The sequence below is a fragment of the Nerophis ophidion genome, linkage group LG06, assembly GCF_033978795.1.
Source record: "Nerophis ophidion isolate RoL-2023_Sa linkage group LG06, RoL_Noph_v1.0, whole genome shotgun sequence".
Classification (NCBI taxonomy): Eukaryota; Metazoa; Chordata; class Actinopteri; order Syngnathiformes; family Syngnathidae; genus Nerophis; species Nerophis ophidion.
In genome coordinates, this window is record NC_084616.1 from 58,537,959 (window position 1) to 58,563,808 (window position 25,850).

At 41.8% G+C, this 25,850-nt stretch overlaps 1 protein-coding gene across 3 annotated transcripts in view; it reads left to right on the top strand.

Annotated features, from left to right (window-relative positions):
• The first annotated feature begins 11,844 nt into the window (after positions 1-11,844).
• LOC133555023 (cyclin-dependent kinase 17-like) overlaps positions 11,845-25,850 on the top strand; it is a 96,909-nt gene continuing 82,903 nt past the window's right edge. The window contains exon 1 of one of the 3 annotated variants that reach the window (XM_061904435.1): positions 11,845-12,144. The gene's annotated coding sequence lies outside the window, so the exon portion shown is untranslated. The remainder of the gene's footprint in view (positions 12,145-25,850) is intronic. The other 2 variants (XM_061904436.1, XM_061904438.1) reach the window with 2 other exon arrangements.

Below are 25,850 nucleotides of genomic sequence, written 5' to 3' on the forward strand. Positions count from 1 at the left end.
CTCCGCTGTGAACGGGACTCTCGCTGCTGTGTTGGATCCGCTTTGGACTGGACTCTCGCGACTGTGTTGGATCCATTGTGGATTGAACTTTCACAGTATGATGTTAGACCCGCTCGACATCCATTGCTTTCCTCCTCTCCAAGGTTCTCATAGTCATCATTGTCACCGACGTCCCACTGAGTGTGAGTTTTCCTTGCCCTTTTGTAGGCCTACCGAGGATGTCGTAGTGGTTTGTGTTGTGGTTTGTGCAGCCCTTTGAGACACTAGTGATTTAGGGCTATATAAGTAAACATTGATTGATTGACCTCAGGGTTGCGGGGGTGCTGGAGCCTATCCCAGCTGCATTCGGGTACACCCTGGAACAGTGGACACCTTATCGCAAGGCCAACACAGATAAGTTAATGTTAAAGTCCCAACGATTGCTACACACACACTGGGTGTGGTGAAATTTGTTCTCTGCATTTGACCCATCCCTATGTCCAGAGCCGGCCCAAGGCATAAGGGAACTAAGCGCTTGATTAGGGCCCCGCGGCCACCAGGGGGCCCCCAAAAGAAATTAACATCCATCCATTTTCTACCGCTTATTCCCTTGGGGTCGCGGGGGGTGCTGGCGCCTATCTCAGCTACAATCGGGCAGGAGGCGGGATACACCCTGGACAAGTCGCCACCTTATCGCAGGGCCAACACAGATAGACAGACAACATTCACACTCACATTCACACACTAGGGCCAATTTAGTGTTGCCAATCAACCTATCCCCAGGTGCATGTCTTTGGAAGTGGGAGGAAGCCGGAGTACCCGGATGGCACCCACGCATTCACGGGGAGAACATGCAAACTCCACACAGAAAGATCCCGAGCCTGGATTTGAACCCAGGACTGCAGGAACTTCGTATTGTGAGGCAGGCGCACTAACCCCTCTGCCACCGTGAAATTAACAAAAAATTCTTATTGCACAGTGCAACAGAAAGTGGTAGACAAAAGTCTTTCTTTGCTTTGTACCACACAATAATACCCCGTGCAGCCTTTCTGTTTGTGTGGTTTTTGTTCAGTTAAATTGAATGCAAACAACTTCAAATTGAAGACCACAAATGACAGAACTATCATCTACGGTGGCCTGCAATTAAAGAAAACTAAATAAAGGACGAATCAGTTTAGAATTTCAAAAAGACAAAGCACTTTACAATTTCAGAAAACACAACAACAAAGTTCAAACTAATTACAATTTCATAAACCGGAAACATAATTTCCCAAATCCAAGATTGACAGCTAAATCAGCCAATCACTGACCTCTTTGTTTACTATTTCAGATGAACATTGATTGGCTGATTCAGCTGTCAATCTGTGATAGTTGTTTCGGTTTTTGTGTTTTCTGTAATTGTAAAGTATTTTGTCTTTTGTTTTTGTGTTTTGTAAAATTGTAAACGGTTTAGTCTTTTGCTTTTGTGTTTTTTGTATTTGTAAAGTATTTAGTCTTTTTTTGTGTGTTTTGTAAAATTGTAAACGGTTTAGTCTTTTGCTTTTGTGTTTTTTTTTATTGTAAAGTACTTAGTCTTTGATTTTTGTGTTTTTGAAATTGTAAACTGTTTAGACTTTTGCTTTTGTGTTTTCTGAAATTGTTAAGTGTTTTCTTTTTATTCTAAAAGCAGACATTACTTTTTGTAATAGTTTATAAACAAGACCACTTTTACAAGTACAACTTAAAGAGTAGATTATTTGTAACATTTTCTATGGTCTCTTATTATCTATTATATTTAAAAATGAATTTTGATGCAAGGAGTTTACATAGTGTAAATAAAACAGAATTGAATGCTCTTAGGCCTTTTAAACCTGTATGCAAGGTTACTTTCACTCATGGTGCCGTTTAAATATCCACATAGTGGGAATACAAAGATGCTGAATAGCTGTATGGTTTGGTTTCTATATAGATCGATGTCTCTCCAAGTATATATGTATTTTTTTTTCTTTACAAAAAATAAATAAACATAAAAGACATTGAAAAATATGTATTTTTTCTTTACAAAAAAGAAATAAACACAAAAGACATTAAAAAAATAAAAACGTTATATCTACAGAAATGGTCTAAAAGTGCTTAAAATTTATAAGCGCTTAAAGTAATAAAAAAAAAAAATTTAACTTATAACTTACATTTTAGAGTTTGTCCTTTTTTCAGCAAAATAATGCATCAAAATCAGTGTTTTTAATCACTGACCTAATAAAGGCTGTAATTACCTCATTTAAAGTATTCCACTTTGCAACTCACTTATTCAATTATTGCATATTTGGGGTGTTTTCCACATCATAAAAAATGTTTTCTTCTTTTTTGTTGTTGTTTGTACAAAAAGAGAGCATAAAACATTAAATGAATGTTAGGAATATATAAAAATGTTATATCTATAGATGCTGTAGGTCTAAAACTGTTGGCAAAAATTAAAGCGTCAATTAAATTTAAAAAATATTACCTTTAACACTTTTTTGGCATGTCCGTTATTCAGTTAAAGAGAGGTAGTCTGTTTTTTTGTAATTGTTCCAAAAAATATAAATAATAAGGCATCAAAATCAGTGTTGTTATGAATTATTGACCTATTAAAGGCTGTAATTACCTAATCTAAATGTATTCCCTTTGCAAATCGTTTTTGGAAATTATGCATACGGTGGCAGAGGGGTTAGTGCGTCTGCCTCACAATACGAAGGTCCTGTAGTCCTGGGTTCAAATCCAGGCTCGGGATCTTTCTGTGTGGAGTTTGCATGTTCTCCCCGTGAATGCGTGGGTTCCCTCCGGGTACTCCGGCTTCCTCCCACCTCCAAAGACATGCACCTGGGGATAGGTTGATTGGCAACACTAAATTGGCCCTAGTGTGTGAATGTGAGTGTGAATGTTGTCTGTCTATCTGTGTTGGCCCTGCGATGAGGTGGCGACTTGTCCAGGGTGTACCCTGCCTTTCGCCCGATTGTAGCTGAGATAGGTGCCAGCGCCCCCCGCGACCGCGAAAGGGAATAAGCGGTAGAAAATTGATGGATGGATGGCATACATTTGTAACTTCCGTAGACTGCGCTCTCTTCGTACAAAGTAAACATTAAATATGAACAATTAACTACAAATATAAACTAGTAATTAAAGACTAATATGTACAAGACTGTTGAGACAAGATGACACTTTTACTGTAAATACAAAGCTTTATTACTTGGACAGTTCAACCCCAGGCCACTCTTGTAGCTGAATGTTTTCTACATTTTAAGATTAGGAACCATATGTGGCACTCTGGACATCATTCGTTCATTCATTGGTATTATTTATGTTCTTAACTGGGCCACCCCCATATCTTCATAAATGAAAATGTCATTTGTAAAGACATGCCAGGCTGACAATAGGATAATGTAAACAACACTGCCAGAGCCGCAATGAGTTTATAGTAGGAGTGTGAATGATCAACAATCAATATTATTGGCAGAAATAGAGGGCCCCAAAATTTAAATATTGCTTAGGGCCCCATGGAGGCTTGGGCCGGCACTGCCTATGTCCACCCCCTGGGAAGTGAGGGTAGATGTGAGGAGCAGCATGTGCCACGCTCGGGAATCATTTGGTGATTTAGAGCCTTCTCCATCGCTGCTCCCACCCTCCGGAACTCTCTTCCCAAACCCATCCGTGACTGCTAACTAAGACTTTCCTACCTTCAAAAGCCTTCTCAAAACACATTTCTTCAGATCTGCTTACAACCAGTGATTAGTGTCCTGTCTTGTAAATGTCCAGCATTGTTCTGTATTTCACAATGTACTGCTTTTATATTTCCTGTATTTTATATTATTACTTATTACTTTGAACTGTTTTATATTCAATTTTTTTTATCCGTTTCTGAGTACTCTGAAAATCACTATAACAAATAAAAAGTATTGTTATTATTATTATTTACCCCCCTAATCCCAACCCTCTGCGATGAGGTGGCGACTTGTCCAGGGTGTACACCGCCTTCCGCCCGATTGTAGCTGAGATAGGCACCAGCGGCCCCCGCAATCCCAAAGGGAATAAGCAGTACAATATGGATGGATGGATCCCAACCCTTGATGCCAAGTGCCAAGCAGGGAAGCAATGAGTCCCATTTTATGTGGTCTTTGGTATTATTTGGCCGAGGTTTAGAGCTCACAACCTCCCTGTCTCAAGGCGGACACTCTAACCATAAGGCCACTGAACTGATAGACAACGTTCACACTCATATTCCCACACTAGGGCGAATTTAGTCTTGCCAATCAACCTATCCCCAGGTGCATAACTTTCGAGGTTGGAGGAAGCCGGAGGGAACCCACGCAGTCACAGGGACCATGCAAATTCCACACAGAAAGACCCCAAGCCTGGGAATCGAACCCAGGACCTTCTTATTCTGAGGCACACGCCCTCAACCCCCGTTCCAACGTGCTGCCCCTATGTCAGCATACAACATCATAACAGGGTATATACAGCATCCTGGCACACTTCAAACTTGAGTTGTTGACAGAAAAGCCCAATGTTATGAAAGGTAAAAACTTTCTTATAGGTAAATGGTTCTCAAACTCTGCGATGAGGTGGTGACTTGTCCAGGGTGTACACCGCCTTCCGCCCGATTGCAGCTGAGATAGGCGCCAGCGCCCCCTGCGACCCCGAAGGGAATAAGTGGTAGGAAATGGATGGATGGATGGATGGATGGTTCTCAAACTTCAGAAAACACTTTAGCACTTTAAGTAGCACCATATTGACCAACAATAAAATACACTAGCTTTGTAGGCCTAAAAATGTGTTAAAACAAGGCAGAGATTTAAAATTACACACAATGCACACACATCATGAAATATGATACTCCATATACAGTACCTATTTACAGACTTCTTTGGCATACCACAAGTTAGACCCATACCACAGTTTGAGAATGATTGGGTTAAAATGTTTGCCCCATATTTCATGACAAAGTGATGAATAATAATGTTTCATTTCCATGTATTTGCATGCACAATCATGTATTATCTCAGAGGACACATATTAAAATGTAATTTTGGTTAAGGTAATGAGGGAGGATTTCCCTGATGACACCCGCACTCGGGGGTATATCGGGATGTTGTACTGGGATCCCAAACATATGGGAGCCCTGAGGCTTTTGGAATGTTTGAATTAATTTTTTTTAAATATGTAAATTATAAAACAATGATGTCATGAATATTAATACAGAATACATTTACTCGTGAAAGTTTAAGAATAAGGTTGTTTGAATTAAACTAAAAATGTTTAACTGGCGACAACCCCAATCAAAAACGCAAAATGGTTATTTCCATCTCGATAGCTGCAAACCCAGCATGGGACACTTTATCTAACAACACGTATATAACGTCACAAAACTCACCTTTATGCATTTACTCCAGGATATTTGTAACACTTGTTGATAAAAGAAAAGTAAAAACACCAAATCTATGTGTGGCAGCAGAGGAGAAGCAGTATACAAGTTTCACTTTTGCATCTCATTGTACATAACTGTGATGCCTTCAAACACCCTCGTTTTAAGTTAGAAACAGAGGCATCACTAGGTTTTAATCCCCAGGAGATGCACTAGTAATGATAATAATATAATCAGAATAATAATGATGTATTATGATTTGTATTATCCACCAATAATAATCATGTGTATTAGCAAATTTTAAGAACATTATATATTTTTAAATGATGTGAATGTGTTTATCAATATTATGTACATACATATTTATGTTACAGGAGGTGAACAAAAGTATTAGTAACACTTATGAAATGGAGAAGGGGTAGGATTAAATAAGATTTGCTTCTTCCTACTCCTTTTTGAACTTGGTGTGACACTAAATATGTGCTGTATCATTGTGTAAATTTAAATGGGAACTGCACTTTAAACATGTTGCCTATAATTCACCATTGCAAGAACAATTTAATTATTTATTTATTTATTACAAACCCCGTTTCCATATGAGTTGGGAAATTCTGTTAGATGTAAATATAAACGGAATACAATTATTTGCAAATCATTTTCAACCTATATTCAATTGAATGCACTACAAAGACAAGATATTTGATGTGCAAAGTCCATCCATCCATCCATTTTCTACCGCTTATTCCCTTTGGGGTCGCGGGGGGCGCTAGTGCCTATCTCAGCTACAATCGGACGGAAGGCAGGGTCACCCTGGACAAGTCGCCACCTCATCGCAGTTGTGCAAATTCATAAACTTTTTTTTTTTTGCAAATAATAATTAACTTAGAATTTCATGGCTGCAACACGTGCCAAAGTAGTTGGGAAAGGGCATGTTCACCACTGTGCTACATCACATTTTCTTTTAACAACACTCAATAAACATTTGGGAACTGAGGAAACTAATTGTTGAAGCTTTGAAAGCAGAATTCTTTACCATTCACCATATCATTTATGGTGATTTAATGCCATATTCCAACCCTCGATGCTGAGTACCAAGCAGGGAGGCAATGGGTCCCATTTTTTTAATAGTCTTTGGTATGACTCGGCCGGGGTTTGAACTCACAACCTACCGATCTCAGGGCGGACACTCTAACCACTAGGCCACCGAGTAACAAATGTGTGAGCAAATTGTCCAACAGTTTAAAAACAATGTTTCTCCACGAGCTATTGCAAGGAATTTAGGGATTTCCCCATCTACTGTCTGTAATATCATCAAATGGTTCAGAGAATCTGGAGAAATCACTGTACGTAAGTAGCAATGCCCGTATCCAAATTTCAAATAGTTTTTGGAAACTGCTAGAGATTGTGTCCTCTGGACCAAATAGGAAAAGAAACATCCCGACTGTTATAGGCGTAAAGTTCAAAAGCCAGCATCTGTGATGGTATGGGGGTGTATTAGTGCCCAAGGCATTGGTAACTTACACATCTGTGAAGGCATCATTAATACTGAAAGGTACATACAGGTTTTGGAGCAACATATGCGGCCATCCAAGCAAAGCCTTTTTCATGGACGCCCCTGCTTATTTCAGCAAGACAATGCCAACCCACATTCTGCACATGTTACAACAGCATGGCTTCGTAGTAACAGAGTGTGGGTACTTGACTGGCCTGCCTGTAGTCCAGACCTGTCCCCCATTTAAAATGTGTCGCACATTATAAAGCGAAAAATACGAAAATGGAGATCCCGGACTGTTAAACAACTTAAGCTGTACATCAAGCAAGAATGGGAAATAATTCCACCAGAAAAGCTTAAAAAGTTGGTCTGTTCAATTCCCAAACGTTTACTGAGTGTTGTTAAAAGGAAAGGCGATGTATCACAGTGGTAAAAATGCCCCCATGCCAACTTTTTTGCAATGTGTTGCTGCCATTAAATTTTAAGATACTGATTTTTTGCGGAAAAAAAAAAAAAGATTTTCAGTTTTAACATTAAATATATTGTCTTTGCAGTGTATTCTATTGAATATAGGTTGAAAAAGATTTGCAAATCATTGTATTATGTTTTTTATTTACGATTTACACAACGTGCCATCTTCACTGGTTTGGGTTTTGTATTATTCAAATTCACATTCTGGTGAATTATAATGCATTTTTGGCATGTATGGTATGGTATTTGTACCATCCATCCATCCATATATCATATTCCGCTTATCCGAGGTCGGGTCGCGGGGGCAGCAGCCTAAGCAGGGAAGCCCAGACTTCCCTCTCACCAGCCACTTCGTTTAGCTCTTCCCGGGGGATCGCGAAGGCGTTCCCCGGCCAGCCGGGTGACATAGTCTTCCCAACGTGTCCTGGGTCTTCCCCGTGGCCTCCTACCGTCTGGACGTGCCCTAAACACCTCCCTAGGGAGGCGTTCGGGTGGCATCCTGACCAGATGCCCGAGCCACCTCATCTGGCTCCTCTCGATGTGGAGGAGCAGCGGCTTTACTTTGACTTCCTCCCGGATGGCAAAGCTTCTCACCCTATCTCTAAGGGAGAGCCCCGCCACACGGCGGAGGAAACTCATTTCGGCCGCTTGTACCCATGATCTTATCCTTTCGGTCATGACCCAAAGCTCATGACCATAGGTGAGGATGGGAACGTAGATCGATCAGTAAATTGAGAGCTTTGCCTTCCGGCTCAGCTCCTTCTTCCCCACAACGGATCGATGCAACGTTCGCATTACTGAAGACGCTGCACCGATCCACCTGTCGATCTCACGATCCACTCTTCCCCCACTCATGAACAAGACTCCTAGGTATTTGAACTCCTCCACTTGGGGCAGGGTCTCCTCCCCAACCCGGAGATGGCACTCCACCCTTTTCCGGGCGAGAACCATGGTATGTGTACCACTGATGGTAATTGGGCTCTATCTTGTGGCACACCAAGGAATTACTTGATTAAAGTACAGTGTTTTATTTTTCTATATCCAAACTTTATGTACTGTTACAGTGGCCCAATATTAAATAAATATTTGTCTTGTTTTAATGAATACTTAGGCCTACTACGCTTCTGTATTTTAGTATTGGTCAATATGCAACTTCACGCAGGCTCAATATGGTGGAATTTGGAGAGCCAAGTGTTTTCTGAGGTGGAACTTGGTGGTAAAAAGTTTTTAGAAACACTGATTTAGGGGGTTATCTAGTTATGTTGATCCCATCTTTAAAAAGTTAAAACATTTGTTTTTTTACATATGTTTTAAAAAGCTGGTTTTAATCAAATCCATGCATTATCTCTTTTTTACTTCATGTAAACATACGGGAGTCTTAAAGGGCCCTAAAACTGGGTGCTCAGCCACTGCCCCCACTCTCCTAAATGAAAGTATATCTTATCCCCTTCTTATTAATAGGGTGAGGGGGGGGGGTTTGTGGGGTAAACACATACACCCCTTCTTATCAATAGGGTGAAGGTGGGGGTTTGTTGGTTAACAAACACACCCCTTCTTATTATTAAGGTGAAGCAGGGGGCTTGTGGGGTAACACAGACCCCCCTTTTTATCAATAAGGTGAAGGTGGGGGTTTGTTGGGTAACACACACACCCCTTCTTATTATTAGGGTAAAGGTGGGGGCTTGTGGGGTAACACAAAAACCACCTTTTTACAAACCCTGTTTCCATTTGAGTTGGGGAATTGTGTTAGATGTAAATATAAACGGAATACAATGATTTTCAAATAATTTTCAACTCACATTCAGTTGAATATGCTACAAAGACAACATAATTGATGTTCAAACTGATAAACATTTTTTTGTTTGCAAATAATTATTAACTTTAAAATTTGATGCTAGCAACATGTGACAAAAAAGTTGGGAAAGGTGGCAATAAATACTGATTAAGTTGAGGAATGCTCATCAAACCCTTATTTGGAACAGGTGGGTGCCATGACTGGGTATAAAATGTGCTTCTATGAAATGCTAAATAATTCATAAACAAGGATGGGGCGAGGGTCACCACTTTGTAAGAAAATTGTCCAACAGCTTTAGAACAACATTTTTTAACGAGCTACTGCAAGGAATTTACGGATTTTACCATCTACGGTCCGTAAAATCATCAAAATGTTCAGAGAATCTGGAGAAATCACTGCACGCAAGCAATGATATTACGGACCTTTGATCCCTCAGTCGGTACTGCATCAAAAAACCGACATCAGTGTGTAAAGGATATCACCACATCGGCTCAGGAACACTTCATAAAACCACTGTCAGTAACTACAGTTGGTTGCTACATCTGTAAGTGCAAGTTAAAACTCTACTATGCAAAGCGAAACCCATTTATCAACAATACCCAGAAACACTGCCGGCTTCGCTGGGCCCGAGCTCATCTAATATGGACTGATGCAAAGTGGAAAAGTGTCCTGTGGTCTGACGAGACCACATTTCAAGTTATATTTGGAAACTGTGGACGTGGTGTCTTCCGGAACAAAGAGGAAAATAACCATCCGGATTGTTATAAGCGCAAAGTTCAAAAGCCAGCATCTGTGATGGTATGGAGGTGTTATAGTGCCCAAGGCATGGGTAACTTACACATCTGTAAAAGAGTGCGGGTACTTTCCTGGCCCGCCTGCAGTCCAGACTTGACTCCCATCGAAAATGTGTGGCGCATTATGAAGCGTAAAATGCAACAGCGGAACGACTGAAGCTCTACATAAAACAAGAATGGGAAAGAATTCCACTTTCAAAGCTTCAACAATTAGTTTCCTCAGTTCCCAAACGTTTATTGAGTGTTGTTAAAAGAAAAGGTGATGTAACACAGTGGTAAACATGCCCTTTCCCAGCTACTTTGGCACGTGTTGCAGCCATGAAATTATAAGTTAATTATTATTTGCAAAAAAAAAATAAAGTTTATGAGTTTGAACATCAAATATCTTGTCTTTGCAGTGCATGGGTTGAAAAGGATTAGCAAATCATTGTATTCCGTTTATATTTATATCTAACACAATTTCCCAACTCATATGGAAACGGGGTTTGTATTAATAGGGGGATGGTGGGGGTTTGCGGGGTAACACACACACCCCTTCTTATTAATAGGATGAAGGTGGGGGTTTGCGGGGTAACACACAGACCCCTTCTTATTAATAAGATGAAGGTGGGGGTTTGTTGGGTAACACAAACACCCCTTCTTATTATTAGGGTGAAGGTGGGGGCTTGTGGGGTAACACAAACCCCCCTTCTTATTATTAGGGTGAAGGTGGGGGCTTGTGGGGTGACACAAACACCCCTTCTTATTATTAGGGTGAAGGTTGGGGCTTGTGGGGTAACACAAACACCCCTTCTTATTATTAGGGTGAAGGTGGGGGCTTGTGGGGTAACACACACACCCTTTCTTATTAATTGGATGAAGGTGGGGGTTTGTGGGGTAACACAAACACCCCTTCTTATTATTAGGGTGAAGGTGGGGGTTTGTGGGGTGACACAAACACCCCTTCTTATTATTAGGGTGAAGGTGGGGGCTTGTGGGGGTGACACAAACACCCCTTCTTATTATTAGGGTGAAGGTGGGGGCTTGTGGGGTAACACACACACCCCTTCTTATTAATAGGATTAAGGTGGGGGTTTGTGGGGTAACATAAACACCTCTTCTTGTTATTAGGGTGAAGGTGGGGGCTTGTGGGGAAACACAAACACCCCTTCTTATTATTAGGGTGAAGGTGGGGGCTTGTGGGGTAACACACACACCCCTTCTTATTAATAGGAATAAGGTGGGGGTTTGTGGGGTAACACAAACACCCCTTCTTATTATTAGGGTGAAGGTGGGGGCTTGTGGGGTGACACAAACACCCATTCTTATTATTAGGGTGAAGGTTGGGGCTTGTGGGGTAACACAAACACCCCTTCTTATTATTAGGGTGAAGGTGGGGGTTTGTGGGGTAACACAAATACCCTTTCTTATTATTAGGGTGAAGGTTGGGGCTTGTGGGGTAACACAAACACCCCTTCTTATTATTAGGGTGAAGGTGGGGGCTTGTGGGGTAACACAAACCCCCCCTTCTTATTATTAGGGTGAAGGTGGGGGCTTGTGGGGTAACACAAACACCCCTTCTTATTAATAGGGTGAAGGTGGGGGCTTGTGGGGTGACACAAACACCCCTTCTTATTATTAGGGTGAAGGTTGGGGCTTGTGGGGTAACACAAACACCCCTTCTTATTATTAGGGTGAAGGTGGGGGCTTGTGGGGTAACACAAACACCCCTTCTTATTATTAGGGTGAAGGTGGGGGCTTTGGGGGTAACACAAACACCCTTTCTTATTATTAGGGTGAAGGTGGGGGCTTTGGGGGTAACACAAACACCCTTTCTTATTATTAGGGTGAAGGTGGGGGCTTGTGGGGTGACACAAACACCCCTTCTTATTATTGGGGTGAAGGTGGGGGCTTGTGGGGTAACACACACAACAACACGCACACCCCTTGCGGTGTTTTCCGGGATAACGCCACCGCCTCCACTTGGGATCGACACAGACCACATCAGCGATATGGCTGATCATCACCGACCGGGACGACGCTCCGTGTAAACTCAAGTGAGGGGGACCAATAATGCGCCATTGCGGGTCGCCCATAGACGCTCTCAAGCGGCGGGACGTGGCGTAAGACCCCCGCAGACAAGACTTGTCTGACGGCTCCGGCTAGCGTTTTGCTGCATAGTAGTTGGGGGAACTTGTCGCAGTGGATTACCATACACGAGTGGAACAATAGTCTCCCGCAGCAGAAGCACGACCAGGTTAGTTGTTTATGTTTTTATGTTCATCTTCTCGTGTTTTGATAACTGTGGCGACAGTACCTGAGAGTATCACCTGTCATGGCAGTAGATGTTGGCTTTTAATACACCAGTGTACCATGTGGGACTCTAAGGCAACATAATACTGTGTTATCATGGCGGCGATTAAGTTTCTATAAGTTTCGGTGTCGTGTCGCAGCCAAACCCGCAGTTATTAGGACAGCAGTTGATTCAATCCTCAGTCGGCCGGCGGGGTAACTTTTCCCTGCCCTGCTCGCTTCACGTCCTCCCGGGCAATTGCGTCAGGAAATCGCGGGGAGGGAACAGGAGGTAGCCGGAATCGCTGGGCCTGAAAGGTGGAAAATAGGTGTCTTCACAAGCTTGGTCAGCCATTAACATGAAATGAATGTTTGTGTTTCACTTCTGGTCGCAATCATGTCGACTTTCAATGGACGTTGTCGTGGTCAGTGAACGTCCTAGCACAGTGGTCCCCAACAACCGGGCCGCAGCCCGCTACCAGTCCGCGGACCGATTGGTACCGGGCGGCACAATAAAAAAAAACAACATATATATATATATACCGTATTTTCATGAATTGCCGCTGGGGCGCTAATTAATTTAAAACCTCTTCTCACTCCTGCGCTTACCAAAGGCAAGCAGTAAAAGTAAGCATGCGCTAATTGTTTTAAAACCTCTTCTCACTCCGGCACTTACCAAAGGTATGCGGTAAAAATTTGAGTGTGATGTAAGCTTGGACCTTAAATCCTACTGAATAGCTCTAAATCTTCTTCCCTTTATGCGATTTCAAATTACCGGTATTGAAATCAGCCTCCTCCGTTTTGAAAATGATGACAGGGGAAGTGTCATTCATGATGTCACAAGTTTGACCAGGCGGTAATACTAAGCATGCGCTAATTATTTTGGGAAGGGAGTTTGACCCGGCAGCAATTCAAGGCAGGCGCATACTATATGCCCTGCGGCAATTCAAGGAAAAACCGTATTTTCTTGAATTTCCGCCGGGGCGCTAATTAATTTAAAACCTCTTCTCACTCCTGCGCTTACCAAAGGCATGCGGTAAAAGTAAGCATGCGCAAATTATTTTAAAGCCTCTTCTCACTCCAGCACTTACCAAAGGTATGTAGTAAAAATGTGAGTGTGATGTAAGCTTGGACCTTAAATCCTACTGAATAGCTCTAAATCTTCTTCCCTTTATGCGATTTCAAATTACCGGTATTGAAATCAGCCTCCTCCGTTTTGAAAATGATGACAGGGGAAGTGTCACTCATGGTGTCACGAGTTTGACCAGGCGGTAATACTAAGCATGCGCTAATTATTTTGGGAAGCGAGTTTGACCTGGCAGTAATTCAAGGCAGGCGCATACTATATGCCCTGCGGCAATTCAAGCAAATGTGGTATATATATATATATATTTTTTTTTAATGATTAAATAAACATAAAAAACACACTATATACATTATATACTGTAATACTATAGATCAATACAGTCTGCACACATGATTGTATTTTTTTATGGAAAAAACAATCAAAAAACAAAAAAACAAAACACCCCCCCTCCCCCTCCCCGGTCCGTGGGACACATTGTTTAAGCGTTGACCGGTCCGCACCTACAAAAACGTTGAGGACCACCTAGCAAACCTTTTCAGATCCAAAACTCGTGGGGGATCTTCATTCCTTTCTCAGTCAGTGGATAAATTATTTAGATACATCTCTGCATGTGGTGCTTTCGTCAATACATTGCCCTTTTCGAATGCATAAGTCTGTCTGGAACTAGCCAACTATGCATTCACCGTTTGTGTGGTATTGCAGATATTTAGTTTAGTTTAACCTTCCGTTCATGTGCTGCAAGATCCAACACGACATGGTTGTTAGGAACCTTTAATTGCAACGTTTGCTATGATTCAGTATAAGTGTCTTGCAGAAATGGGTCCACTCACGTTTCATTAACCATTTTATCTTCTCAAAGGACATTCATCAATTTCCCACCGCTTGTCCCTCTCATGGTCGCAGGGGTTGCTGGAGTCTATCGCAGATACTGTGGAAATTAAACATTGCTGTAATTTAGAGTAGTCAGTGTACATCTTGGAGTTTATAATGCAGTGCAAAAAAACAAGGCTGAAAATATGAATCATAGTTATTTTTGATAAAGCGGTAGTAAATGGATGGAATATGAACATCACAATTTTTAATTATGGTTTTCATTATAATAGGTAAAACAGTGTTTTGTAGGGCTGCACAATTTTGAGAAAAAAAACATTGTAATTTTATTTTTCAAAATTGCGATTCGATTTGCAATTTTTATATATTATACATATAGTAAAAATGCATGAAACTGCACAATTAACGAATGAAGAAGACATTTTATATTTAGACCTTCAACATATTCTTGTCTCAAGGTGCCACACAGTTAGGGCTGGGCGATATATTGAATATACTCGATATATTGAATATACTCGATATATTGCCTATACTCGATATATCGCGGGTTTGTCTCTGTGCGATATAGAAAATGACTATATCGTGATATTTGAGTATACATTCTCACGCACTTGCTTTTAGCTGCGGGCATTACACTACATTTGTTTCTCACTCTTTCTTGTCTCTCTTCACAGAGAGATCAAACAAACGCACCTTCTTACATACGTCATATCATGTCACGCGTGCAACGTCATACACCCTTGCCGAGCAGAGAGGTAGCGGCATGGGTAACGTTAGTTGTGATGCTAGTGGAGTGGTGTGAATGGTAATACGAGAGAGAAATGGTGCAAATCTGGTAACAAATGAAGGAGGAATAATGAATTCCCAAGAAAAACAGCAGGGGGTAAATCATCTGGCGGTAATTTGGCTTCAAGCGGATAGATGTTGAACAGACAACAGTAATATATCAAGTATGCGGCAAAAGTGTTGCTACAAAGAGTAGCACCACTGCTAATTTGTAGCATCATTTGAAAAGTCACCCGCTACAGAATGAAGAATGCTTGAAACTCCGCATGTCAACATCTCCGGCCGATGCCACACCCAACAAAATGCAAAAGCAACCAGCAATGACCCAATTGAGCCTGGCAACTTCCATTTCCAGATCAACACCGTATGAAAAAAATAGTCAACAACAGAAGGAGATAATGTCCGCAGTAAACTACCACATAGCGAAGGACATACACTATTAAATTTCCTATTATGCAGCTAATTTATATTCTACAGTTTTTGAAATATCTTGTGTGACATCAGGCACAAAAGTGCACTTTATTTGTTTTAAAATATTGTAGTCGCATTCTTTACAAAAAGTGCACTTTAGTGTTGTTTTGACATGTCAATTTGGTGACATCATGCACAAAAGTGCACTCTTAGCTTGTTTTAAAATGTCTGACAATCTTGCACTTTCTGTTTTGAAATTACATGCATTTTTGTGCCACTGCTTAATAACTGTTTAATAAATACAGTTTTGGTCAATTGATCTTTCTGTGTGGAGTTTGCATGTTCTCCCCGTGAATGCGTGGGTTCCCTCCGGGTACTCCGGCTTCCTCCCACTTCCAAAGACATGCACCTGGGGATAGGTTGATTGGCAACATTAAATTGGCCCTAGTGTGTGAATGTGAGTGTGAATGTTGTCTGTCTATCTGTGTTGGCCCTGCGATGAGGTGGCGACTTGTCCAGGGTGTACCCTGCCTTCCGCCCGATTGTAGCTGAGATAGGCGCCAGCGCCCCCCGCGACCCCGAAAGGGAATAAGCGGTAGAAAATGGATGGATGGATGGATGGACTTAGTTGTAATTTCCCTTTCTGCATGAAAGTTTAAAATGAACATATATTAATGCAGTATGAACAAGAATGTTTTAATGTAGACTAGGGCTGGGCGATATGGCCTTTTTTTAATATCTCGATATTTTTAGGCCATATCGCGATACACAATATCTATCTCGATATTTTGCCTTGGACTTGAATTAACATTTGATACATATAATCACACCAGGATGATGATTTTATGTGTCTACATTAAAACATTCTTATTCATACTGCATTAATATATGCTACTTTTAAACTTTCATGCAGAGAAGGAAATCACAACCAAGTCAACTGACCAAAAGTGTATTTATTAAACAGTTATTAAGCAATGGCACAAACGTTCATGTCATTTCCAAAACAGAAAGTGTAAGATTGTCAGAGACCTTTTAAGTGTCAAATAAAAATGAACTGCATAATAGGAAATCAAATAGTGTTCGTCCTTCGCTATGTGGTAAGTTATTACGGACGTAATTAAATTATGTTGTTGACTAATTTTTTCATACGGTGTTGATCTGGAAATGTTTGCCTCGGCATTTTGATGGTGTGGGCGTGTGGCACCGATCGGAGATGTTGACATACGGAGTAAGCGCTCTTCATTCTTTAGCAGGTGACTTTTCAAATGATGCTACATATTAGCAGTAAAGCTATTTTTTGTAGCAACGCTTTTGGCCAACACTTGACAAATTACGGTTGTCTGTTCGACATATTCCCACTTGAAGCCAAACCTCCGCCAGACGATGGACCTCCTGCTGTTTTTCTTGGGAATTAATTCTTTCTTCATTCGCACCTTCTTTCACTCGTATTACCACTCGCACAGCTCCGCTAGCATCACAGCTAACGTTACCCATGCTGCTACCTCTCTGCTCCGAGAGGGCGTATACGTATGTAACCTATGACTTGACAGTATGTGACGTGTGTAAGAAGGTGCGCTTGTCTGAAGGAGAGACAGAAAAAAGCGAGAAGAGTCTGTATTGTAATGCCCGCAGCTAAAAGCAACTGAGTGAGAACGTATACTCGAATATCACAATATAGTCATTTTGCATATCGCACAGAGACAAACCTGCGATATGTCGCCCAGCCCTATATTAAATGAACAAATACAAAACTGTGTTGTTATTTAGTGCAATGATTGTACTCACCTGAATGTTCTTTAATGTGCAATTTCTAGAGGTGTAACGGTACACAAAAATTTCGGTTGGGTACGTACCTCAGTTTAGAGGTCACGGTTCGGTTCATTTTTGGTACAGTAAGAAAACAACAAAATATACAATTTTGGGTTATTTATTTACCAAATTTGTAAACAATGGCATAACATTAGGGCTGTAACGGTACGTGTCTTTGTATTGAACCGTTTCGGTACGGGGGTTTCGGTCCAGTTCGGAGGTATATCAAACATGTTTGTAATCTAAAGTCTTAACAAGCTGCTCTGCTTTCTGCCTCTGTCTGAGCACCCAGCATTGTCCCACCCCCACAACCATCTGATTGGTTTCATACAAGTCCATTGCCAGGGTTAATACATATATAAGATATATAAAATGAAAACTAAATAAGTTAAGGCTGAGAATGGTTTCTTAACAAAACCTTTCTACATATAAAGTGCTTTTTTTGATTGATTTATTGATTGAGACTTTTATTAGTGGATTGCACAGTACAGTACATACAATTGACCACTAAATGCTAACACCCCAATAAGTTTTTCAACTTGTTTAAGTCGGGGTCCACGTTCATCAACACCGCCCGCCGTTCCATAAATATTGATGTTAAAGATTTATTTTTTTGTGAAGAAATGTTTAGAATGAAGTTCATGAATCTAGATGGATCTCTATTACAATCCCCAAAGAGGGCACTTTAAGTTGATGATTACTTCAATGTGTAGAAATCTTTATTTATAATTGAATCACTTGTTTCTTTTTCAACAAGTTTTTAGTTATTTTTATATCTTTCTTTCCAAATAGTTCAAGAAAGACAACAACAAATGAGCAATATTTTGCACTGCTATACAATTTAATAAATCAGAAACTGATGACATAATGCTGTATTTTACCTCTTTATCTGTTTTTTTCACTGCGATGAGGTGGCGACTTGTCCAGGGTGTACCCCGCCTTCTGCCCGATTGTAGCTGAGATAGGCACCAGCGCCCCCCGCGACCCCAAAGGGAATAAGCGGTAGAAAATGGATGGATGGATGGATGGATCTGTTTTTTTCAACCAAAAATGCTTTGCTCTGATTAGGGGGTACTTGAATTTAAAAAAATTTCACAGGGGGTACATTACTGAAAAAAGGTTGAGAACCATTGTGTTATGAGAGTAGCGTATGTGTGTGTGTTGCCCTTTAATATGTGACAGCATGTGACGTCAGTGAGTGTGCGGGCGAGCGAGGTGAGGCAGCGGTAGAGCGCATGAGTGGCTAGTGTTTTGTCGGATTGACTGTGTGCAAGACCTCAATAAAGCCACGATTTGCAACTAGTCGCTGGACTCTTCATTTACCCTGAAGTCCAGGGCTGTGGAGACCCACTGCCGGGTAGAGTGAAGGGTTGTGCGCGCAAGGGAGACACTATGGGAGCCGGAAGCAGGAAAGGTGCAACACATGTTTGACGTGTTGTCAGAAGCAGCTGCTGAACAATCTTGGCTGTCCTCCGTCCTCCATTGTTGTATTGCGCAGCCAAAGTGTTCCCAAACGGGAGATCTTAACGAGGCAGGAAGGTCTTCCAGCTCTGGCTTTAACATGTTGTCCTAGCCTGCTAGCTGCTAGCATGTCTACTCGTTCGGTACACCTCTGAACCGAACCGAAACCCCTGTACCGAAACGGTTCAATACAAATACACGTACCGTTACACCCCTAGCAATTACATTTCCGCATTCCCTGAGTTCATACAGATAGACAGATGCAGGGGTTCCATGAATTCCAATGGGGATGTCTTGCCAGTATTGGCACTTAAGTCGAGGGAAAAGTGTCTTTAGGCCCTTTCTACTCTAAGCCCTGGTTATCCAGGGTAAATTCCACCTAACCTTATCCGTGTCCACCTACACACAATGCTCGTTTAAGACCCCCTCACCCCCGCCGTCCGCCGGCGCAACACGATCTACTACGCATGCGCGGAAAAAAATGCGCACGTCATAATCACCTCTGACCTGGAAGTGTGTCCTTACCCTGTGTTTCAATGTAGACTATTGCCACATTTCTTTTAACAGTAAACCTTTCTTGCCTTACCATACACAGCTGTTAGACTTGCCCTGTTGTAGTGAAACACACCGCAGGCATCATACATGAATCATGTCTTTAATGGACGTGTAGAAGTGATAAAGAACATTTTACAACAATCATAGATATCTGTTCAGGACACTATGTTTGTAGGCTGAAATTGGTGGTCGTATTTGACGGCCGCAACCACTTCATGGCTTCCCAATTGTTATGGAGTACAGAATTAGAATCAGAATCTGAAGAGTTTTTATTGCCATTGTTTGATAACGGGTTCACAAACTACCAATTTTACTTAGTGCGATCGTGCAACATAAAGTTAAAGTTAAATTACCAATGATTGTCACACACACACTAGGTGCGGTGAAATTTGTCCTCTACATTTGACCCATCCCATTAATCACCCCCTGGGAAGTGAGGGGAGCAGTGGGCTGCAGCGGTGCCGCGCCCGAGAATCATTTATGGTGATTTAACCCCCAATTCCAACCCTTGATACTGAGTGCCAAGCAGGGAGGCAATTGGTCCCATTTTTATAGTCTTTGGTATGACTCGGCCGGGGTTTGAACTCACAACCTACCGATCTCAAGACGGACACTCCAACCACTAGGCCACATATAACACAGTACCCTATAACATGAGCTGTAACTGAGCTATCAGTCATGTTATTGTTCATGTGCCTGATGGCCGAGGGGAAAAAACTATTCAGGTGGCGGGAGGTGTGGGTCTCAATGAACCATAGTGTCCTGCCTGAGGCGAGAGGGGAGAATAGTTTGTGTCCAGTGTGCGAAGAGACAGCTGTGATCCGACCCACACGCCTTCAGTCGATGCTTGTCCGGGACTGTGGCGCCGAGGAACCACACAGTCATGGAGGAGGTGAGGATGGACTCGATGATGGCTGATTAGAACTGCACCAGCATCTCGGTCAGCACCTTAAGTTTCTTAAGCTGCCGCAGAAGTACATCCTGTACTGGGCCTTTTTCATGAGGGAGCTGATGGTCGGCTCCCACTTGAGGTACAAAACTAGACGTTAAGTAATCCCTCGACAGACATCGCGGACAATAACTAGTAATAGTCTGCTTTGTCAGTCCAAATGTATTCACTGTTTTTCATAGTCTGTCGTTGTCTCCCCTTTGACAAATGGACTAAGTTTTTCACTAAGTAGAATCACAGCTGACCTGGACATTCGAAAGTTCTCCTGCCGTTCAACTGGCACAACACACTTGTTGACACACATATCCCACCAGGCAGCCGTTTTTCCAGACCTTTTCCAAAACCGTCGCTCAACCGTCTATGTTGCCGTCCGAGATGTGTTGTATCTGAAATAGCTGCAATCGCGTGTTTGCTTCTCTTAAGGTATTCATGTGTGATTTCCAAAAGGGCATGTCCGCCTCCATCTTGCTGACATCCCTTCCTGTGTTGGGCGCGGTCTTTCTGGCATCACTTCCTGTCCGAACTCAGTTTGTAAACAATCAATGAGTCCATATAAAGCTAAGAACCGGAGATTAAAAAAATAGACGTGTGAAAAAATTGTCCGAGGAAGGGAGACCTTAAACGCTGAGTTAGTATGGCTGAAACGAGGCTTAGGCTGAATAATTATTTGTTTAAGGGGGTATCCGGCTTAGTGTAGACATAGCCTTAGACTCTATTCTGACTGATGGCTTGCCGTTAGTGCTTGCTTGTGGGACTCCAATTAGACAAGCAAAGCGTATTGTGCAGGCGTCCACACGTGTCGCTGTTTAAAAACAGGAAACGAGGGCGGCTGGATGCAGAAGCCCAGGAAAAGTTTGTTCAGGCTGGCTGAGGAGGTAGTCTGTGTGGTAATGGGGCTCTGTGCCCAAACACAAAGGCAACTGGCAGAATTTACCAGAGCTACACAAGTTGTAACTGGAATCCTCTTCACTCCTCCATGATGACGTCACTGTGGAGCTTGTGGATCTTGTAAACCTTGCGCTTCTCCACCTTCCACTTGACGATGTCACAGAGGTTCTAAATTGGGTTCTGGACTGGAGGCATATTTGGTCACTCTAACACCTTCATCTTCAGCTTCCTCAGCAAAGGCACTTGTCATCTTAGAGGTGTAATTGGTCTCCCTGTCTTTTTGGAAAACTGCTTTCCGTGTGCAACCCATTGTCTTAAAGTAGGGGATCATGTTCTACTTTACAATGTCTCAGTTGGGTTAAAGTGCATCGATGGAACTGGAACTTATGGGGTGTAGCAAAGCTCAAAAGTCTGGCTTTATATTTGTAAAAAAAAGAAAAATGACTGTTTGGAGCTTTGTAAAATTTGCGACGAGCTTGCACTATGAATATAATCAAACACTTCCACAGTCAAGTTATGGAATTTAATCAAATTTGTCAATTAATCAAATGATAAATGCAAATTAACTGTAAAAGCACAGCAAAGTAGCAAGGTTTAGGAGGAAAAAATATTATTCCAAAGCCAAACAGGTGTTATTTTGTATTAGCCTATATATATATATATATATATAAAAATACGGACAATCGAGCCAGTATGCTGATGTAGTTGGAAAGTGATAAAAACAAACAAACACCCGACCCAGTTTTTCCAACTGAGGAAAAAAACCTGCACTTCATGATGTCTAATATTTAAATGAGTGCAATATTTGCTAACATCGATTGAGATTTCATTTTATATTAATGTTTGTTTACTTATTATAGAAAATCTAAAGTTCTAAACCTTCCATTACAATGGTAAAAATATGAATGAAAAATACATTTTATTGCCTTTTAAATAATTATTGCCTTCTTATTATTATATATTATGATTACATTAGTGCTTAAATTGTTCTCAAGATAATGCTGACAATAATATTGTTAACCGGCAACCATTTTTGAGACTATATATCGTCCAGAAATATTTGTTATTGGCCCAGGTTTTCCACCCGCTTTTCCCGAAGTTCAAACTGTTAGAACCAGGTGAGTTAAATAATAATTTACGTCTATCTTATGTCAACATTGAGGCAGCAAACCAATTGTACTGTTAATTCAGACTTTGTTTTACATGTTGTTTTTGTTTGTTAGATATTGTGCACCAGTTAAGCTTAATGATGGTGTGTCTGAGTGCTGCTGCATCAAACACAGGAAATCATTTTTCATTTTCAGAAATAAAGGACTTTAAGAACTACAACTTGTGTGAACATCTACTCATTTAGAAATAAACTTCACAACTAGTATATTCAAATTCAGAAGTGTTATATTTATACACAGGTTGAAAATAGCCACGGTATGTACAGTTCAGTTTTTATAAAAAAAACATTTTTGACTCTGCCCCTCAAAAAATCGTAAACACTATTTAAAATGATGCGCAGCCTTTGTCACAGTACATGTTGGAAGTCGTGTTTCCCTGAATAAACCAGAGCTCCTTGGTGTCAGGAGCACTCATGCAGCACCAGACGATACTATCACTGCAATGTTTGACGCATCTGTACTCAACAGTCAAATCTTGGACAGTGAGATCCTTATGTCATCGCCATAAATGTATGCACTGTAATTGTCTTGCACTTTGCCTGATTTTGTCCTTCAACACGTGCAAACAATCAAGGAGCCAAACACTCTTACTACTCATTTAGTCTACCAGTGCTGACAATGCAATTTCAATTCTCTCTGTTTTTATGCAACATTCAGGTTAAGTGTCTGAACATATGCTGGCTAGAATCAATTAGAGTATTAGATGAATACATTCGCTCAGCTATCTAATGTTGTGTGTCGTAGTTGGTATTTGGGCAGATTTGTGCATTAGTCACCCTTGAGCCGCTACGACAGGCCATGGTCTGAGTGCTATTGAAAGGTCTGTGCCGCTCTGTCACATTATGTGTTTGCAAGTGAACATTCTTGTGTCTCAAAGTGTTCAATAATGCTTGTTTGTGAGGCAGACAAAGGCGTTTAGGCAGATTAAAAAATATATATGGATATAATATTTATCTATCTGTCACTCTCTAGCAAAAGTGATGATGTGGCAATGTTGATCCTTAATTTTTCTTCTTTTCACCTCACAGGGATAAACTGTGGTTTCACTCTGGGCCTGTAACCTAGCAACCTAACTGGTGTGCGCCCTGAATAAATCAGACTGTGTTTGTCCTCTGCCCTCCTAAGGGGTGTGCCACTTCACCTCACCTCTGTTTTACCATCTTTCCCGCAAATGTGGTCACACACATGCACACGCTCAAGGGCCAATAACAGTCGGTGAAAAAACACAGTGCAAAGTTGGTGATGATGTTATTTCACCTATAAGTCAATTTGGAGTTAAACTTTCTTCCATAAAGTAGGAGTTATGTGGCTTTCCCACGCTGCCGCCTGAAGCCACATGTCACTTCCCAATCGCCAGGGTGTTTTTGATGCTATATTCACTGCACCACAATCATCTGCACTCGCGAGTACTCTGCATTAAATACACATTTATTGATGGACATAATACATTTCTAAAAATGGCATGATGAAGAAACTGAACTTGCCAAAGTAAGTATGGCTATTTCCTAGAAGACAATGCCAGCCTTTAAAATACTGCATCAACTTTCCTTATTTTCAATGATTTCTATCTTTTTCCAGACAGTTTAGACCAGAGGTGCCCACACTTTTTCAGAAGGCAAGCTGTATATGCATTAAGCGCTTCGAGTGTCTAGAAAAGCACAATATAAATCTAATCCATTATTATAATATATATATATATATATATATATATATATATCCATCCATCCATCTTCCTCCGCTTATCCGAGGTCGGGTCGCGGGGGCAGCAGCCTAAGCAGGGAAGCCCAGACTTCCCTCTCCCCAGCCACTTCATCTAGATCTTCCCGGGGTATCCCGAGGCGTTCCCAGGCCAGCCGGGAGACATAGTCTTCCCAACGTGTCCTGGGTCTTCCCCGTGGCCTCCTACCGGTTGGACGTGCCCTAAACACTTCCCTAGGGAGGCGTTCGGGTGGCATCCTGACCAGATGCCCGGACCACCTCATCTGGCTCCTCTCGATGTGGAGGAGCAGCGGCTTTACGTTGAGCTCCTCCCGGATGGCAGAGCTTCTCACCTTATCTCTAAGGGAAAGCCCAGCCACACGGCGGAGGAAACTCATTTCGGCCGCTGGTACCCGTGATCTTATCCTTTCGGTCACGACCCAAAGCTCATGACCATAATTGAGGATGGGAACGTAGATTGACCGGTAAATTGAGAGCTTTGCCTTCCGTCTCAGCTCCTTCTTCACCACAACGGATCGGTACAACGTCCGCATTACTGAAGATGCCGCACCGTTCCGCCTGTCGATCTCACGATCCACTCTTCCCCCACTCGTGAACAAGACTCTTAGGTACTTGAACTCCTCCACTTGGGGCAAGGTCTCTTCCCCAACCCGGAGATGGCACTCCACCCTTTTCCATGCGAGAACCATGGACTCGGATTTGGAGGTGCTGATTCTCATCCCAGTCGCTTCACACTCTGCTGCGAACCGATCCAGTGAGAGTTAAAGATCTTGGCCGGATGAAGCCATCAGGACCACATCATCTGCAAAAAGCAGAGATCTAATCCTGCAGCCACCAAACCAGATACCCTCAACGCCCTGACTGCGCCTAGAAATTCTGTCCATAAAAGTTATGAACAGAATCGGTGACAAAGGGCAGTCTTGGCGGAGTCCAAACCTCACTGGAAACGTGTCCGACTTACTGCCGGCAATGCAGACCAAGCTCTGACATTGATTATACAGGGAGCGGACCACCAGACTAAGACAGTCCGTTACCCCATACTCTCTGAGCATTCCCAACAGGACTTCCCGGGGTACACGGTCGAATGCCTTGGGCGAACTCCCATGGACCCTCAAAGACCCTGCTGAGAGTATAGAGCTGGTCCACAGTTCCACGGCCAGGATGAAAACCACACTGTTCCTCCTGAATCTGAGGTTCGACTATCCGGCGTAGCCTCCTCTCCAGTACACCTGAATAGACCTTACCGGGAAGGCTGAGGAGTGTGATCACACGATAGTGGGGACACACCCTCCAGTTCCCCTTCTTAAAGAGGGGAACCACCACCCTGGTCTGCCAATCCAGAGGTACCGCCCCCGATGTTATTTATAAGTTCAAATGTATTACAATTTTCAGACATTGTGTTTTTAAAAACAATGTAAATTATGTTTCGAGTAGAGAATAACAGCCTTCCAGCTTATATTCTTAGGTTATTTCATTTAAGAGGAGAAAACTATAATTTATGGGGAGATTGATTTTTGAAATAGGTAAAGCGAGAACGAATATAAAATACAAATGTATTACAGTTATAGGAGTTAAATGGTGGAACAAGCTTAGTGATGAGCTGAAGACATGCACTTATTTGGTAAGGTTTAAGAAAACCTTTAAAGGTGAAATAATTGAAAATTATAAAATATAGTAACAATTACTTTCATCCCATTGATTTTTTTTTTTTAACGTTGATGTTCCAGACAATATAATTTTACGTGAAGGTATAGGACAGGCAAATATAAGCTTTGGCTTCAGCCTATTCCTTTTTCGGTCATTCTTTTTTTTTTGTGTGTGTGTATGTGTATGATTGTTTATTTATAACCTGTACTGTAAAACTGATCAAACAAAATGGTTGATTGATTATATGACCGAAATAAACTTATTTAATTCATCATTCATTCATGTCCACGCGATGTTGAAGAGTCTTGTCAACCAAGACAGCCCCACAGCATCCAGGGCCTTAAGGAACTCCGGGCGGC